General features: G+C 40.8%; 1 long non-coding RNA gene across 1 annotated transcript; it reads right to left on the reverse strand.

The window, feature by feature from the left end:
• Positions 1 to 2026: 2026 nt before the first annotated feature.
• On the reverse strand, positions 2027 to 7127 carry LOC120401598. Its single transcript, XR_005596582.1, has 3 exons — positions 7025 to 7127; positions 6111 to 6313; positions 2027 to 3369 (listed from the first exon to the last, which is right to left on the reverse strand). It is a non-coding gene; the product is annotated as an uncharacterized LOC120401598 (long non-coding RNA).
• Positions 7128 to 17897: the final 10770 nt, after the last annotated feature.

The raw sequence follows: 17897 nt of genomic DNA on the forward strand, positions 1-17897 counted from the left end.
GAGGTTAGAAATAATCCACTTTCTTGTTTTGGAAAACATTTTTGTCAGGGAAGTTTGCTTTGTGTGTGAGAAAAAGCTTTTATTCCCAAATTTCTAATTTGCTGGCTGCCTAGGGGCAAAAGTATGTGGAAAAGGGAGAGAGGAAATGAAAAAACTAATGAAAACAGAAAAAAAAATCCTTTTAATAAATAATTTATGTGTCTCTGTTTTTGGCTGAAGTTTTACTTGGTGGTTCATTTGATTTTTGGCTTTGTCTGAACTAAATATTACTACAGATAGCCTGGCACAGAAATAGCTGGAAAGCGTTCCTTGTATATCAGTGAGTGAGAGTTTATTGTTTAGACCATACATCATTTGGAACTTGTTATTGTCTTTCCACATGCAAAAAGTTGGTGGAAAGAAGGGAGGGGGGGGAACCCTCGGTTTTGAGTTACCTATGAAGTAACACTGGGCACTTGCACAATGGTCCAGTCCAAGGCCCGTGCACCACTGAAGTTCCCATTTGAACTCTCAGCAAAATGGTTTATTGCACAGGGGCGATTTTCACATACAAAGCTTTGCCACTTAGTTAAAATGTCCTTGCACTGTTCAGTATGTAAGATTGTCTAGCTGTATACAAGTAAATAAGAAAGATCATTTTGCTCTCATTGAAAATGCACTGATTTGTGTATGTTGGGAACCCTGAAATTCATTGGCATTGCACTGTACTAGCAGCAGCATAATGTAAATTCCAGGTAGAGAATGAAAAGGAGAACACTGGTAAAGAAGGGATGAATATTCTATAGGTTCTGTGCTACTTTGTACGTTGCTTTAATATCACAACAAACCAGCTCATCTACTGCAACATCTGTCACTAAGTTCTTACATGGCACCTCATATTGGAGCACCTCATAGATAGCAATCAATATTTACAGCCTTCCTGACACATCCTCTCTTCCCCCCACACCAATCCACTGTATACTGATCAGTTGAGCATTTGGTTATATAGTAAATATCAGATTAGACGTCTGAAAGTAAAGATAGTTGCTCCTTGTGAGAACCATTTTAAATCTGCTTGACCTGTATGTGCATTAACATGCCTAGCAAAATTTGCCTTCTCCTTGCAAGATGCCCATCTGAGCATTTGTCTGATATAGGACGCTCATGGCTTTATGCATTATAATTTGTATATAATGACCAAAACAGAGGTTGGAATTGCCCAAATTTTTGCATATTAAAAGGCTTCCACAGCCCGTTGTGGCTAGCAAGAGTCATCTGGATAAGAGCTCAGTTAATAACGCTGTTTTGCAACATTAATATGTGTCCATACTTATAGCCAAATAACACAATCAGAATTTGGCTCTGTTTTTAATGGAGTACTGGAAAAAAGGGATTGTTGTTAGTTGCTGCTCTCAAGGCAGGACGAGATTACAGAATATAGATTCCTGTAGCTCTGAGAAATATTCGTCTTCCATCCCCCGCCTCCCATTTCTCAGCACAACATAGGATACAATTTGTCATAGAAGATCACAACATCAAGCTATCAAGTCCTGTATTCTGCATCTTTCAATGGCCAGGATCTTCAAAGGATGCTTCAAGGAAAAGGCAGACACTGCTCCATAATGCACCTAACCAGATGTGCCTGAAGTGTTTGACAGTATCCTTCATAAGAAAAAGATCTTACAAAGGAGCCACTAAAAAACAACATTAACAATCTAAAACCATGGGCCTCTTTCTTTAGGAAACTTTTATGCAAGAAAGTCCACACACTGACCCCAAAGTAAGATACTCCATGTTTTATGTGGTATTTATAGCTTTGTAAATTGTGATTTTGTTTTAAATTTCTAGAAGTCTGCTGTAGAAGCTGCCATTGTGTGTTCATTTCATATATGACACACACACTATGCTCTCTCCTGCAATGTATGTTTTTTTTCTTAACTTGAACTAAAACTTATTTAGACCAAATACTTAATGATTGCTCTGGGTATGGAAAACAGAAGCCATTCATCACTGCTGACCTCATGTTCCATTTTCAGAGAGTCTCTTTATGGTATCCACTTATACAGTGGAGTCGTTATTTTTTTAATAAGTTTACTACACTTTATGGAATGCTACTACATGAATTTAAGTGACTATGTAATCAGGCTCATGCTTACTTTTAAAGATCCGTACATTACAATAATCTTTGTAACAGCTTTTTGTGGCATTTCTTGTTAACAATTCATTACTAATGTATCTTATAAAGTATTCCAAAATAAGTTATTAATGAATTTAGCTGCACCTAGTAATTATTTCATGAATATTGATAAAGCATATATAGAAAAACAGGAACAACGTAAAATGCTATTGAATAGCTAACAGTCCACAGCAAACCAACATAATTCTCTGATCAGTTAAATTGTGGTTATTTGACTTTAATCTCTCATTGAGAAAGCAAAACAAAAGTTAGTTTGGAAAACTGTCATTCATTGATTTTGGAGTAGAAATCAACCAAGTTTTCCATATAATCCTAGACAAACAGTTCTTGATTTGCAACCAAAAATATTACTAGTTTATTTTTTTTAAACAAAGAGAACAAAGAACGAACCAGTGATGAACACCACATGTCCCAGAATAACAACACTAATACCATCCATGCTGCTTTACTTGGCAGAACACTCCTCCTTTGTTGGGTCAGCCATCTTGGCCATTGGCCTGAAACTTTTTCTGTGTAAGCTACTGCCATGAAATACAGGCCTGAAACTTTATCACTGAAAGCAATTAATTATTATTATTATTTATTTGTATAACAATAATGCACAGGAGATGCCACTGAGATCATTGCACTAGACACTGTACATGCACATAGCAAGAAACAGTCCTGCCCTGAAGAGTTCATGATATAAATAGAAAAGACAGACAAAGGCGGGAAGGGAAACCTTGGCACAAAAGGAATTGACATGCTCAAGGTCACCCAGCAGGATAGTGGCAGATCCAGGAACACAACCCAAGTCTCCTGAGTCCCAGCCCAACGCCTTATTGAGTGGTGCATGCTGCATTACTGCAATTACACCAATGTGGACAAATTATAAATCCAGCGGCTAGCCTATATAAGCAGGCTGAGTGCTGGGCAGATACATGGAGAAGGATCCTTTCGTTCAGGCTGCAAAGCAAATGCATTGTTGCTCCCTGGAGATTACTTCAGAAGTCTATAGCAGATTGCCTGCTTCACTCAGCTGGTAGGGGACTAGAGGATCTCTCTAGTAGGATCCAGTGATTCTTAGCCATGCAGGAGAGTTGCATATCCCCACTGTACATCTCTCCAAATCCAGGACATTCACACAGCTGCAAACATTCCACTTCTTTGGGGCCCTCCATGGCCAAGGAGCGAGAGGCAGGATTTATTCCACGCTGTACCAGAGAAGGTCAGAGCAAGCGCCTTAACTTTCAGCTGTTTTGTTGTTGGTGTGTGAAAATTTGTCACATGCAATCATTTTATGCATTTTAATGTATTACATAATTTTTAGCCATCAACACTTTCCTTACAGTTAACACAACCCCTATTTCATGTACTGGTTGTATTGCAGAAGTTCAAGACATCCATTATCAGATGAGTGAGAAAAACCAAGCAAAGAGAATTAAAAACATCACAAAAATTATTAATGGAGATATTAATAGCCAGGTCTGTCACAACACATTATAACATTTCCTTTGGAGACATTACAATGTATCATGGGGAATGGACTAGTTGACCCAATAGATCTTCTCTTTCTCTCATGTCACATTATCATGTCAATCAGTGGCATGGAATCAGAATAATTTATACCTTCCATCACTTCCAGAAAAAAAATAATTGTAATTCACTCCTATAAAGCAGATCCAGGAGCTGCAATTGTAACATCACATTCCATTCTTCTCCTCCACTCCCTCTTTGATCTACCAACAAGGTAGGAGGCCCATCCCAAAGAAGTTAGGGCTACATCCACAACAGGACTTAGGTGCCTAAATCCAACATTTATGCTTCACTGAGAGCCTTAAAATTGCTGCTTAACCCTGCTGGCCTCCAAATTCATTAGGCACCTAAGTTTCTGCTAGTAGGCATGCACAAAACTGCCTATGTCTGATGCTGCTGAACTGCCCAGTGTTCTAGATCACACCTAAGCCCCAGTGTTATTCAAAAGCTGGAGCTCCCCTATCTCGCCTGTAGGGCCTGATCTGGTAGGTTGAAGTGGCAGGGATGCTGTGAGCCCTACCTAGGATCAGACCGTATGTGGCCAGAGAACGCTGTTGTTTAGTGCACCTTTTACTCCTTCCCAATGTCACAGCTACAGGGCAATAGCTTCCTGCACCTCACTCTAGGTGGAACCAGGGAGCCACGCAGACTGGATCTTGGGTACAGCCTTCTGGTTGCCAACTGTGTGAACAAAATAGGTCCAACTTGGTTTTCCTTTTGGAGCAGGGGACGTCATAACTTTGCCTTCAAAACAACTTCCAGCAGCCTCAAAACAAAGCAAGATTTAGTCAATCCGCAGGGGCACAAGGCATACTTCCCTATCTAAGCTTAACCTCTCTATTCAGAGCTCAGGGAAGCCCAGCTTCTTCCCATTTCAGAGTTGGAGGACCCAGCCTGTCCTCCTCACAGCATCTGTCTCTGTCAGTCAGTTTGCACTAACATACCCTGTGCAGCATCTTCTTCCTTTTCTAGACTCTTGGAGATTTTAGATCCCTTTTGATCCCAAACTTTTGCCTTGAAAGTCCACGCATCATATGGGTGATGCGCCATTCCAAAAGCAGAATCTGGTCAACAAGCCAGCAGAAGTCATCTGGGCTGCTACAAGTGAAAGAGACCTACTAGATAAGTGGCTGATACCCCCTCTTCATTGCCAAGAGTAAACCATTGTAGCCTGGATGGAGTCACACAGGTAGTTTATCAATGGCCCAGCAAACGCTTCCTCAAAGAGCCTTATCATTGCCATTGTTTTTACCTTTTCTGCTTGGTTCCTTTAACACCATTCTTTGATTAATAGCAGGTTAATATCAAATAGGTATCATATGTTATTTTAAAAAAACACAAAACAAAAAAACCCAGCAACCCTACCCACAACTCCCTCATTCCTCCATACCAAAGCTACATAGTATACAGAAGGGCCAGACCTAAGCATCTAGCCCAACATATACAAGTATGTTATTATTTTGGGCTACCTGTAACCATTTCAAAAAAATTTAAACAGAAAAGGTTCAGAAATTGGACTAACTTACACCATCAGCACTGGTTGCTGGCAAGCCAAGGAATTCAGGCTTTTAACAGGACCCACCTGGCTCTGCCACAAGCGTTCTTGCAGTGCTATGCACATCCAGTCAAATCCTCTTAGTTATCATGTTGCTAACTATCTGGCCATCAAAGTCTGTGACATTCCCCAGGATACAATCTGGGTTTATGGACAGCTGTGTTGCCTCAATTCTCCAACCTGGGGTGTCCTTTACACTGGTTTTCTGTGAGAGAAACCACTCCTGGTCTGGTCTGTTCACACACAGCCTCCAGTATGTAAATCACTACCAGCTATAGTGAATGAGTGCTATAGCCATCCACTCATTAATTACATTGCATGATAACACCAGCAGATTCCCAGTCCCAGACTTTCCCCCAGATATGTGTGTCTGGTACTGCCCAGCACCCTCCTGGACAATACAAACTCATATAAAGTCTGTCATTTCATTCATAGAAAATCATAGAATGTCAAGGTTGGAAGGGACCTCAGGAGGACCGCTGGACTTCTTCCAATTTTTCCACATCCTTCTTGTAGTGTGGGGCTCAAAACTGGACACAGTACTCCAGATGAGGCCTCACCAATGCTGAATAGAGGGGAATGATCACATCCCTCAATCAGCTGGAAATGCTCCTACTTATACTGCCCAAAATGATATGTACAAGCCTTGTTATCTCAAATGGAGTTCCCCAAACACTTCAATACAAGACACACTGGTTTAGATAAACCAATGAAACAAGTTTTTTAACTACAGAAAGATAGATTTTAAGTGATTACAAGTAATGGGGTATAAAAGTCAGAATTGGTTACAATGAAATAAAAGGTAAAAGAAACTAATAGCCGATTTAACTTGTTAAATCAATTCAAAACAAAGGTTTCTCTCACCACATGCTTAGCAGTTCTACAGGCTGGAATCCTTTCAGCCAGGACCTCTTCCTTAGTTCAGTGTTAATTTCCTTGTCCTTCAGATGTTGTCGCTGCCATGATTAGAGATGAAGAGAAAGAGATTTTTGGGCCTATGTTCTCTTTTCTCATAGCTCTCTTTTCCTTTGAAAATCACCTCCAGCAAGGTTCAGGAGACAGCCAGTCTGTGGAGACAGGAACCTCCAGCTGTTCATTGCCAAGATGAAAATTTCTCACTCACACCCTTTTTCCTGCCAAAGAATGGCTGCTAAACCAGGTGATAGTCCATTTAATTTCATTGACACCTGGCTGAGGCCTCAGTTTCTTTTGTCTCTGAGGAACTCGTTTGTGCCTGTTTTCCCAGATTTAGAATATGTCTTTGTAACATCATGAAGTACAATCTTATAACTTTACATACAATGTTGCCATACATATTTTGCCAGGATAATAATGTTCAGAAAATTATGAGTTTTCATATGATCTCTCACAAGGCATACTTTGTACAACATCCCTTATAGTTTTGTAAAAAGGATCAGCATAGGTATACAGACTGTGACAAAGTCCCACTGGGTCTGCTGAAAGGCATTTCTATTCAGATCAGTCTATATCTATTTTGCTTTCCATTTTCACCAGCTCTTTCGTTTTGGGTTAACAATACATCACGTACTTATGCCTTTCCTAATTAAAGGCCTTCATCTCATGAAATGGGGCAACACCTCCTAGGATGCATGGGGAATGTGCCATCTTCTCAGCAATAAGACCACCATTCAGCAATGCACTTAATCATAAGATTAAACAGTCTATTGAATAGGGATGGGATTACTCCTTTAATGTAGTGCTTTGCTGAACGAGGAACCAAGAAAAGAACAACAGGTGAAAATGTAAAAATTACTTACCAGCTAGAAGAGCATAAGACATAGCTAGCAGATACAAAATGGCCACTATAAATCCGCAGCAACTTGGCTCCATCAAGTTTAAAGGACCCGCCCAGAAAGTCATGTTGGGAGAAAAAAAAATTGATATGAATGTAACTCTGCAGCAGGTAATATTAATAGAAAATGACAAGGGAAGCTGTTCCTAGGGAAAGTGTTTTATAATTTGAGTTGAAAAGTGTTATGTTTATCAAACCCTGCTTAGCTGAATGTTTTTGCTCCTTTGTTCTATGGGGATAAACAAGGTTATAAAGATTGTTGTTGTTTGTGGGGGTTTCCCACCATGTATTTGTTAGAATGAATGTTTGTTTGAAACCAGGAGATGAAGTTTTGATCTAATTATTGCTTTAATTTTGTACAGCACGCTGATGTTTGAAGAGGGATGTTTTAGAAAATAATAATAAAACAGGGACCTTATATTAAAAACAGGAGAAAGCAATTGCGGAGACTAAGTTACTTCTCAGTTGGATATTTTTATAAGGGATGTTTATTTAATTTAGGCTTAAAATCTAACCCATGTATGTATTTGAGTTGTTGTGAAAATGGAATTTCTGTCCTGTGGGACACTGAGTTTTTGAAATTTGTTTTCATTCTGATTTAAAACAACATGTCAAAATCTTAGAATTTCCTGTGAAATGAATTATTCTGAAATATTTCATTTGGGGAAAAATCAAAAAACGTTTTTGACTTTAATATACTAAATTATAATATAAAATAAAAACATTGACTTTAATCCTTCAGTATACTAGAGAATGTAAGCCAACATGCTGAAACAAAATGTTTTGACTTTATCAACTACAAAGTTTTCACTTTCTTGAAGTGTGTTGATGATTTCCCATTAAAGTGTTGATGAAATTAGTAAGTTCCTGTGAAATATTTTGATTTTCTCAAATTAGCATTTTTTGACAGAAAATTTGTGTTCAGCTGTATATTTATCCTTATAAGTATCTAATACTATGGTACTGTACTTCAACATAGTACAAATGTAAGGGCGCAATAGCGACTTTGTTACCCACCAGCTTGTGTGCCATTAGTCATGGTCTGAGCATGCCTACCAGCTCAGGACCTGTAGGTGAGATAGGTGTCCCTCGCCTACCTTCACCAGGTTTGAGGATTAAGCTGGGGCATAGGTGTGAAATAAGTGCCTAAATGCCCGCCTGAGGCATCATTTCACATGTCTAATGAGAGGCAGTAACATGGGCACCAAATTAACATTTACAGAAGAAATGTAGGTGCTGAGTGAATTCAGATGCCTATGGGGTTAGGCAGCTGCTGAGTGGAAGATCTGTAAGTGGCAGTAACACCTAAATCCAGGGGTTAGGTACTTAAGTTCCTTGGAAGAGCTGGGTGAAAGTAATTAGCAGTATAGGCCGGTGCTCCCTCCCATTGTTTAAAATCCTTGTTTAATGGGGCAGCTTTTGGGGAAAAAATATTTAGATTACCGGTACTTAAACTATTTTTGATGAAAAAAATCTTTCTGTTAAAAAAAAAGTCTGACAAGTTCTGTTAGTCAGAAGAGACTCTAATATATAAGAATGGGGCAGGGAGGAAAATGACTCCTAACATACCAAATGACATGCATTTTTTGTTTAGAAGGGTTTGTTACATAACAAACAGGAATATTTCCAGTATTTTTCTTGTTTCCATTTTGTCTTGTTTGGATAAATTAATTAATTGTCAGTATTAAAAAGTCTACGGATACAATTTTCAGCAGTAACTTGCTGATTTAGGAGCCGAAGTCTCATTTTCAAAAATGACTTGGGTGCTTAGGAGCCGAAGTCTCACTGAAAGTCAGTGTAGGCTGTAGGCGCTTTAGGGCCACATTTTTCAAGGTACTTAGGCAATTAAAGCTGTAGATAGGTGCCTTGTGGGACTTCCAAAAGCACATAGCATTATGGGGGAAGGGATAGCTCAGTGATTTGAGCATTAGCCGGCTAAACCCAGGGTTGTGAGTTCAGTCCTTAAAGAGGCCATTTAGGGAACTGGGGTAAAAATCTGCCTGGGGTGGGCCCTGCTTTGAGCAGGGGGTTGGACTAGATGATCTCCTGAGGTCCCTTCCAACCCTGATATTCTATGATTCTATGTCTACAGTGCAGCTGGGAGTGAGCCCTCCAGTCTGGGGAAACAGACTCCTGCTAGCTTCACTTAAGCTTTCATGCTAAAAATAGTGAGGTGGAGACTGTGGCTAGCCAGCCACCCAAGCTCAAACTCAGTGGGGTGGGCTTGAAAGCCTGAGCTGCTTCCCAAGCCTCAATATCCAAACTGCTAGTGTGCATCTGTCTACACATGCTGAGAGGTTCGCTGCAGCATAGACATAGCCTTGGTGCCTAATTCCCATTGATTTAAAAAGTGAAGAATCCCAGTAGGCACCTACCTCTATCAGTCTTTCTGAAAATGTTACTCAGGGCAGGTGCATACTCACCGCGCAGATCGACGTGGTGAGTTCGACTTCACGGAGTTCGAACTATCGCGTCTGATCTAGACGCGATAGTTCAAACTCCGGAAGCGCCGCGGTCGACTCCGGTACTCCACCACTGCAAACGGCGGTGGTGGAGTCGACGGGGGAGCCGCAGAGTTCGACCCCGCTGCGTCTGGACGGGTGAGTAGTTCGAATTAGGGTGCTTCGAATTCAGTTACGCTATTCCCGTAGCTGAATTTGCGTACCCTAATTCGATCCCCTTTTTAGTGTGGACCAGGCCTCAGTGTCTATTAACACTTGCTACACAGCAATATCTTTTCTACCTAATTATGGCCTGGAATGAATTGTTCAAACAAGTAATAAACTCCTGAAATAAGTGGTTAAAATAGAATTGCTGATTGATTCAAGTATTTTCTGGGAAGTGTCTGTTTAATAAACATATGTTCTTGGTGCTCACTATTTATTAGCATTAAATTTCTCTCCTACTTAATAACTGGTCACAATGTAAATTGTCTTATACGGGCTAAACTTTATTGACTGCCTCCTTGAAAAAGGAAAAGTTTAATCCTTGCTGAATTAAATTAGAAATGTTAATTCTAGGATAATTATCACTGTTCTGTAAAAAAATATTTAAAGCTGCATTTTAATCATCTGTTGGAAATTAAATTTTAAACCTGACATCTACGTTGACAATCATAAAGTCAGATTTCTGTATTGAACTGCAGCTTTCAGGCAATTCTCACACACAAGGTTCTGTATCAGACACAGAAGGCTGCATCCAGTCACTGTTCATTTGAGTGTTAAACTTCAATTTCCAGTTGCACAGATGTTCAAGGATCCTTTGAATTTAATGAGGATGACTCACCCAACTGAGGAGTAAAGAGGATGGACTTTAAGTCCTCTAATGCTCTCAGAGATCAATGAATTCCAGATGAAAACCATTCAGCTAAATCTGTACTATCATCATGACCTATCCATTATCTTCTATGTCCTCTTTGCTTGTCTTGCTGCTTAAAATATGGTGCATTTTGAAATGAGGGTTCCAATGACCTTTACATGAGTCACAGTAATGATATAACATTTCCTGTCTTGTTTTTGAATTATATTGCAAATGGCTCAAATCATTTTATGAAAATTTTGGTACAGTTAGTCATTATGGGGTGCATCTTTAGCCACATGCATAATGATATTTTGCTTTCCACTGCCACCATGCAAGTTAATTTGGATTAATTTCTGACTTGTTTCTGATTTAATATCTTGTTTTTCAGAAGCATGGTTAGAAGTATAGAAATCTATTGCTGTATAAGGCTACCTGTGTTGGTATATACATTGCAAAGTATTGATCCTATTAAACATATTTACCATCAAGGCAATATTTAAATTATAGAATGTTGAGCAATAAATTAATTGGCCATTCGTTACAAGGGTGACCAACTTTGTTGGAATTTGTATAATTTCTCATTCAACTGGGAATACAAAGCCAGATTTTCAGAAAGATGTTTATACAATTATGTTCCTAAGTTGGATGTGCAATTTGGATTTTGAACACAGCTGTTGATTGCATATGCAAAAGGGCCCCCCGCCCCCTAATTACCGCCGAAGACCCAGCTGCACTTCGGCGACAGGTCCCGTTTTGGTGATAATTCACCGGCGGGGGGTCCTTCCGCCCCGAAGAGGAAGGACCCCCCGCCGGCGAAGACCAGGAGCGGAAGCGTTTTCCGGGTCCCCTGGAGTGAATGAAGGACCCCACTCCAGAGGCCCCGAAAAACACTCATGGGGGCCCCTGCGGGACTCGGGGCCTGGGGCAAATTGCCCCTCTTGCCCCCCCCCGGGTGGCCCTGGGACAGGTCACTGAAAGGGTCTTGCTAATGTGCAGCTGTGGTCAAAAAAGCAAACAAAATGGTGGGATACATAAGGAATGAGGTGGAGAATAATAAAGAAAATAGTATACTACTATTATATACATCAATAGTACTGTCTCATCCAGAATACTTTGCGCAGTATTGGTCACCTTATCTCAAAAAGGATATTGCTAAAGCAGAAAGAGTTCAGGAAAGGGCAACGAGAATAAGTATGGACATGGACAAACACGAGTGAGAGAGATTGAAAAGATTGGCCTTGATTCCCTAAAAAAGGAAATGAATAAGTGAGGGCAAAGTAAAAGTACATAAAAAAAAATGAATGGTCTAGAAAAGGTAGATCAGGAACTTCTGTTCTCCTGGTCTCAGAACACAAGAGCAAAGGATAAAGTCAGCAAAATCGAAGGGGAGCTCAGTCAAAAGTGAAAAAAGGAAATGGTTTTTCAGACACCGTGTAATCAGGCACTGCAACACATTGCCACAGGGTGTCATTGAGGACAAGCATTTAGGAAAAGTCAAAGAGGGAGAGATTGGACTTTTACACGGATAACAAGAATAGTCAGAGTTTTTAGTGATTACACTTGCTCTCATCAGGCATCTGTGGCCTGGGATACATGAGTGTTTAAAAGTGAATTAAGATCAGATTGTATTAAAAACAAATGTGGATTGCAGGCTGTCGCAATGCCCAAAATGATGCCGAAGCCTTTGATTAAATCTTCATAGAAAACATCTCCCCAGAGGCCCCGTTGGAACATATGTATAGGGCCCTTCATTTTTGGCTTTGCCCCAAAGCCTCTGAAAAATACATGGGTTTTGAAAAATCCAGTATTCAGAATTTTCTGATGTCTACCTGGATTTTGTACATGCTCGAACTCCCCAGACCCAGCTTCCCCCTTGCAGACTCTCCAGTGGATGGCACACCTCCCCTGAACAAGGAAGCATAACTGCCTCTTGGTGCCTGCTGCAGCTGTGCAGAGGGAGAACCTGATGAGATCACAAACCGCTGCAGTGACAGGCCACAGGGAGGGCAAGGCCGTACACCACATGCACTGGTCCCCTCATGACCCCACCCTTCAGTGTGGCTCTAGAGCATTTATGCCCCCCGCCCTTCCAGGTACCCTCTCCTCCTCCCCTTACTCCCCTTTTGAGGGTCAGGCACCCCCTTCCTACCATCCACTTCCTCCTGGCCCTCTCTTTCCACCTCATATCCCCTGCCACTGTATCAGGCACCTTGTCTCCCCATCAGGCAGCCCCCATCCCATTCCCCGGAGAGCCCCTGTGAGTAGCTGGGGTTGAGACAGATCTAAGACTGCAGGAGAAGGAGCCTTAGAAAAGAACTTTGAAAAAAAATTGCTGAGTCTTTGCTACTACAGACTTTTGGAATTCACACTGACACCCCTTATGTCAAGCATAAGTGTGCAAGGCACCAGCAGGAAACTGCTTTTGTTTTTAAAAAGAAGCTTTATTTTTGTAATAGGGATTAGAGACTATTGTTTGTGAAACCATTAACTCTTACTTTTCTCTGTTTGTTGCTTTTTGTCTGTCCTCCCATCCCCCAATATTAACCATGACATTGACTTAAAAAGTGAAGTTATTTTGTACTGTTTTTTAAATAAACACTGATAAATTCCTGGGAAATTTTAGGGAAAAAATAAAAACTGGCACTTCAGGGCCATACATAGTATCTGATTCCCATTTCCTTCTCTGCATTTTCAACACCTATATCCCCTGCATCTTCCTCCCTGCATCATTCTGGCTAGTGTCTAGTAGATTCAAAAAACAATTTTTGTCTGGCTGCATTTCAGCTGCAGGTTGATAGAAGATTTGATATTCCTACAATTTACATCAATATTTGTCACTGTGATATGAGAGAGAAAGGGGTTGGTGGGGGAGAGGGAAAGAGATTTTCACCATTTTAAACATGGTGAAGAAACCTCACTGATTTTTCATTCCACCTCAGAGCCTGTGGTTAACTGTCTTCCTCATGATGGCCTTTTGCACTGAAAATGTGTTGGCTAGAACTTGGCTCCTGGTATCTAGCTTTACTGCTGTGGCATATCTGCAATCAGCATCTTTGTAAAAACTAGTATGAAAGCCATCAAATAACCAAGCAACGCAGGGCAAGGCTCAGCTCTTGAGCTGTGCCTCCTGATAGGTGCAGCACAGAAGGGGTAGTCCAGGGGCAGGGCAAGGAAAGGTGGCCCCATGACATTGTGCAACTCCTGTCCCAGATTCTAGATTACTCCAAAGGCAAAATATCCCTTGGTATAATTTAGAGTAGCCCTTGATGCTGTTTTACTTTATGGCAACCTCCGCAGGATTGCCTGTTAGTTGTGCAGCAGCCCAGAATCTCCGTAGTATTCAGAGCTAGGACACACCCCTTCCCAACCCCCATTATTCTACTCCTGGCTCCAGCCCCCTCCCCCCCCCAGCATAGCCATATATCAGCATCTGCAAGGAAGGCAACATGGCCTAGAGCAGTGTTTCTCAACCTTTTTGATTCCAAGGACTGGCTTGTTGCCTTCCTAAACTGTGTCAGGGAGGTCTCAGGGACTGGCGCTGGTCCACAGAGCGGTCGTTGAGAAACACTAGTCTAGAGCATGAGACTGAAACCGGGATCTAGTTCTAGCTTTATTGTTGGGTGAGCAAATTGGTTCGCCTTCCTGTGCCTCAGTTTTCTCATCTGTAACATGGGAATAATGATACTGACTGCCTTTGTAAAGTGCGAGGAGATCTATGGTGAGAAGCACTACGTAAGAGGCTGGTATCTTTACTAGAATGGCTTAAGTTGATCTTGCACTGCTTTTGTGCTAGGGGAATTCTCCCAGATTTACCCTTGTATGCCAGTACTTTGTGCTTCTCCAGTAGCACAAGGGAGCCATAAATCTGGCTGAACTAGCATGTCAACTAATTTTTTTGGTTTCTTTCTATTCCTGAAGTGAATTCCAGGCCTCTGTCTTTCCCCTCATTGGGCTACTGGTGTTATACATTCTGATTCTGTAATTCAGCAGGTGGCACAGCTCACATGTTATTGCAGGAAAAGTTTGATGTTACTGTAATTTCTGGTTTGAGATTTACTATAATAAATACATACAGTACTGTAATAACAAATAATATGCTAAAACAAGATTGACAGAATTGTCACAATAGTGAGCAATTACTGACACAGCTCAAGAAAATGAATGGATGTTCTAGTTCCAATTGCACTTGTGGCTGAGGTGCACGGAGTCAATTATATGGAACATGAATCTGTGGTGTCATTTTTTTGAGCCCTGCTGTCTGAAATTTGGGAACATGGTTGTCTGAAAGAAAATGAGAATCTAAAACCTGTGGAACATATTGTTTTCATTTTATACTTTACAGCGGAAGGAAAAAAACAAAAAAATAAACAAACCATGCTCTGTAGCCAAATCCATTTTTAGGAACAAAACAAATATTAAGGGTAAATATCTTTTTATTTATTCCATTTAGCCTGAACAAGATACTGTTCTGTATTCAGTTTGCTGCTGTACTTTCATGTACTCTACTTTCTAAGTCTTTGTTCACATGATTCATTGTTGCCTGCCGCAGTCTGACAGCCCGGTACCGCAAGGCACTGTGTGGTTCCCAAGAGTTCAGAGAAAATGGAGGGGCCTCCATGCATTTCAGACAGCCTCTCACAAGACTGGGCCCCTGGTGTTTCATTGATCTGTTTGGTTCTGTATTTCACTGGGCTGCATGAGTACACTTTGGTGGATGCTTACTGTACTGTACAGAAGTTAGGTAGTATCCCTTGAAATTGTTGGGAGCTTTCTCGTAGGCCCCCCTGTCTATTATTGAAGAAGCAACCAGACCCTAACAAGAGCTGGTCAGGAATTTTTCCAACACAAAACAACTCCTTTTTGGGGGTCAGAAAATGCTGATTCTGTGAAACCAGAACTTTGTGCAGAAGCTTACTAGTTTTGACTAAGCTTTCATTGAGAAGGTTTTTCCTCACTAGAGAGATGCCCCCACTTCAGAGGTTAGGGCATTCATCTGGCCTTTGGAAGACCCAGGTTGAAGTCACTGCTCTGAATCAGGCAAAACAGGACCTTGAACCCGGGTCTCCCCTGTGCCAGATGAGTGTGCTAACTACTAGGCTAAGTATTTGGCTGTTTGAAGGTGGATTGCAGGCCCTCCCTCTCTCAAAATTGAATTAGTGTTTCCTGGTCAACCCTAATCCTAACAGTGTATATACAAAGCTAAACCTTTTATATTTGTATATAATTAGTAAATATGGTCATTTGGAATCCAACTCTGGCTATGTGTTTACATTATATTAAGAATATGAGGAAAAGAGCAAAGACCCAATATTCATGTTACACCCTAATGAGAAAATGACCATCCTGACTTTATTCAGAGTGTCTACACAAAGCCTATGCACCACTTCTGTCCCTTTTAAGACTGTTTGTGGATTTACATGGTACATAATCCTACTGGCTATTCCTCTAGTTATACACAAAAAATTTCAAAACAGTCTCCATATAATGCACAGTAAACCTGTGGAGCTCCTTGCCAGAGGATATTGTGAAGGTGAAGACTAACAGGGTTAAAAAAAACCCAAACCCACACACTAGACAAGTTCATGGAGAATAGATCCAACAACGGCTATTAGCGAGAATGGGCAGGGATGATGTCCCTAGCCGCTGTTTGCCAAAAGCTGGGAATGGGCGACAGGGGGGATGGATCACTTGATGATTACCTGTTCAGTTCATTTCCTCTGAAGCACCTGGCACTGGCCACTGTTGGAAGACAGGACACTGGGCTAGATGGACCTTTGATCTGACCCAATATGGCTGATCTTATGTTCTCATATGCATACCAATGAGGCAAAAGAAATCTTGGATTTTTTTGTGGGATGGAAAAACTGTTTTCTGCACAGCTTGGTACATTCTGGCAGCACTAGCCATGTGCTTCTGTGGTTTGATTGAATCAATCCAGATCCTACGCAGATTTGTTTATCTATACACAAAAAGATACCATATATTCTGTCTGAAAGATTATAGTGACATTTTCAAAGATGCCTCGGAAAGTTAGCCACGCAACTCCCATTTAAATGAATGTGGGTTGTTTGTATTGGCTAAATCCCTTGTCTGCTGTAACCATCTCAACCCTGAATTTTTGAGTAAGGAAAAGAGCAAGAGGAAGGGACACAAGCTAGATTTCCAAGAAGAGCACTGTGTATGTCTCTTCGGTTAGAGGCTGTTGCCACTCTAAGATCAAACAGGCCACTGCATCTGCAAACACAGTCATCAAATGTAAGTGTACAGTAACCGGAAAAGTAAGACCTTACAGTTTTGTAGCTACATGCACCACACACTATATATGGGAGCGTTGGAGAAGGCTCAGAATTCACTCAAAACACACAATTAAAAACTGGAAATCTCCTCAAAGCACAATGCTTTTGCCGAAAACAAAAACCAAAATCACTTTGTAAGCACCTAGAAGATAAGGTGATGACAAATTCATGTTGACCATTAGTTAAAAACAAATCCTATCAAACCAACCTAATGTCTTTCTTTGACAGGGTAGCAATCTTGTGGATGGGGGACAGAAGTAGATGTGGTATATCTTGATTTTAGTAATGCTTTTGATACTGTCTGACGTAACCTTCTCATAAACAAACTAGGGAAATACAGCCTAGATGAACCTACTATAAGGTGGGTGCGCAACTGGTTGGAAAACCATATTCAGAGAATAGTTATCAGTGGTTCACAGTCAAACTGGAAGGGAATATCGAGAAAGGTCATGCAGGAATCTGTTCTGGGTCTGGTTCTGTTACATCATAAATTATTTGGATAATGGCATAGAAAGTACATTTATACAGTTTGCAGTTATACCAAGCCGGGAGGGGCTGCAAGCACTTTGCAGCGCAGGATTAAATTGAAAATGGTCTTGACAAATTGGAAAATCGTCTGAAACAAATAGGATAAAATTCAGCAATGACAAATGAAAAGTACTGAACTTAAGAGGAAATAGTCAATGGAACAAATACAAAATGGAAATTGACTGCCTAGGAAGGAGTACTGCACAAGAGGATCTGGGGGTTATAGTGAATTACAAACTAAATATGATTAAAGGTTTAGAAAATGTGTCCTATGAGGAAAGGTTGGGGTTGTTTAGTCTGGAGAAGGGGAGACTGAAAGGGGACACAAGTCTTCAAGTACATAATAGGTTGTTATAACGAGGAGGGTGATACATTGTTCTCCTTAGTCACTGAGGACAGGTCAAGAATAATGAGCTTAAGTTGCAGCAAGGGAAGTTTAGGATGGTTTTTCCTAATGACTAACTTAACTGCCAAGGTACTTAAGCACTGGAACAAATTACCTAGGGAGGCTTTGGAATGTCTGTCACTGGAGGTTTTAAAGAGCAGGTTAGACAAACACCTGTCAGTGATGGTCTAGATAATACTTAGTCCTGTCTCAGTGCAGGGGATTGGACAAGATGACTGAGGTTCCTTCCTGTCCTACATTTCTATGATTATGTTTTTTGCATCTGCCAAAATAAGACTGGAAGGGACCTTGAGAGGCCATCTAGTCTA

This window comes from Mauremys reevesii, linkage group 3 (genome assembly GCF_016161935.1).
Source record: "Mauremys reevesii isolate NIE-2019 linkage group 3, ASM1616193v1, whole genome shotgun sequence".
NCBI classification, from domain to species: domain Eukaryota; kingdom Metazoa; phylum Chordata; order Testudines; family Geoemydidae; genus Mauremys; species Mauremys reevesii.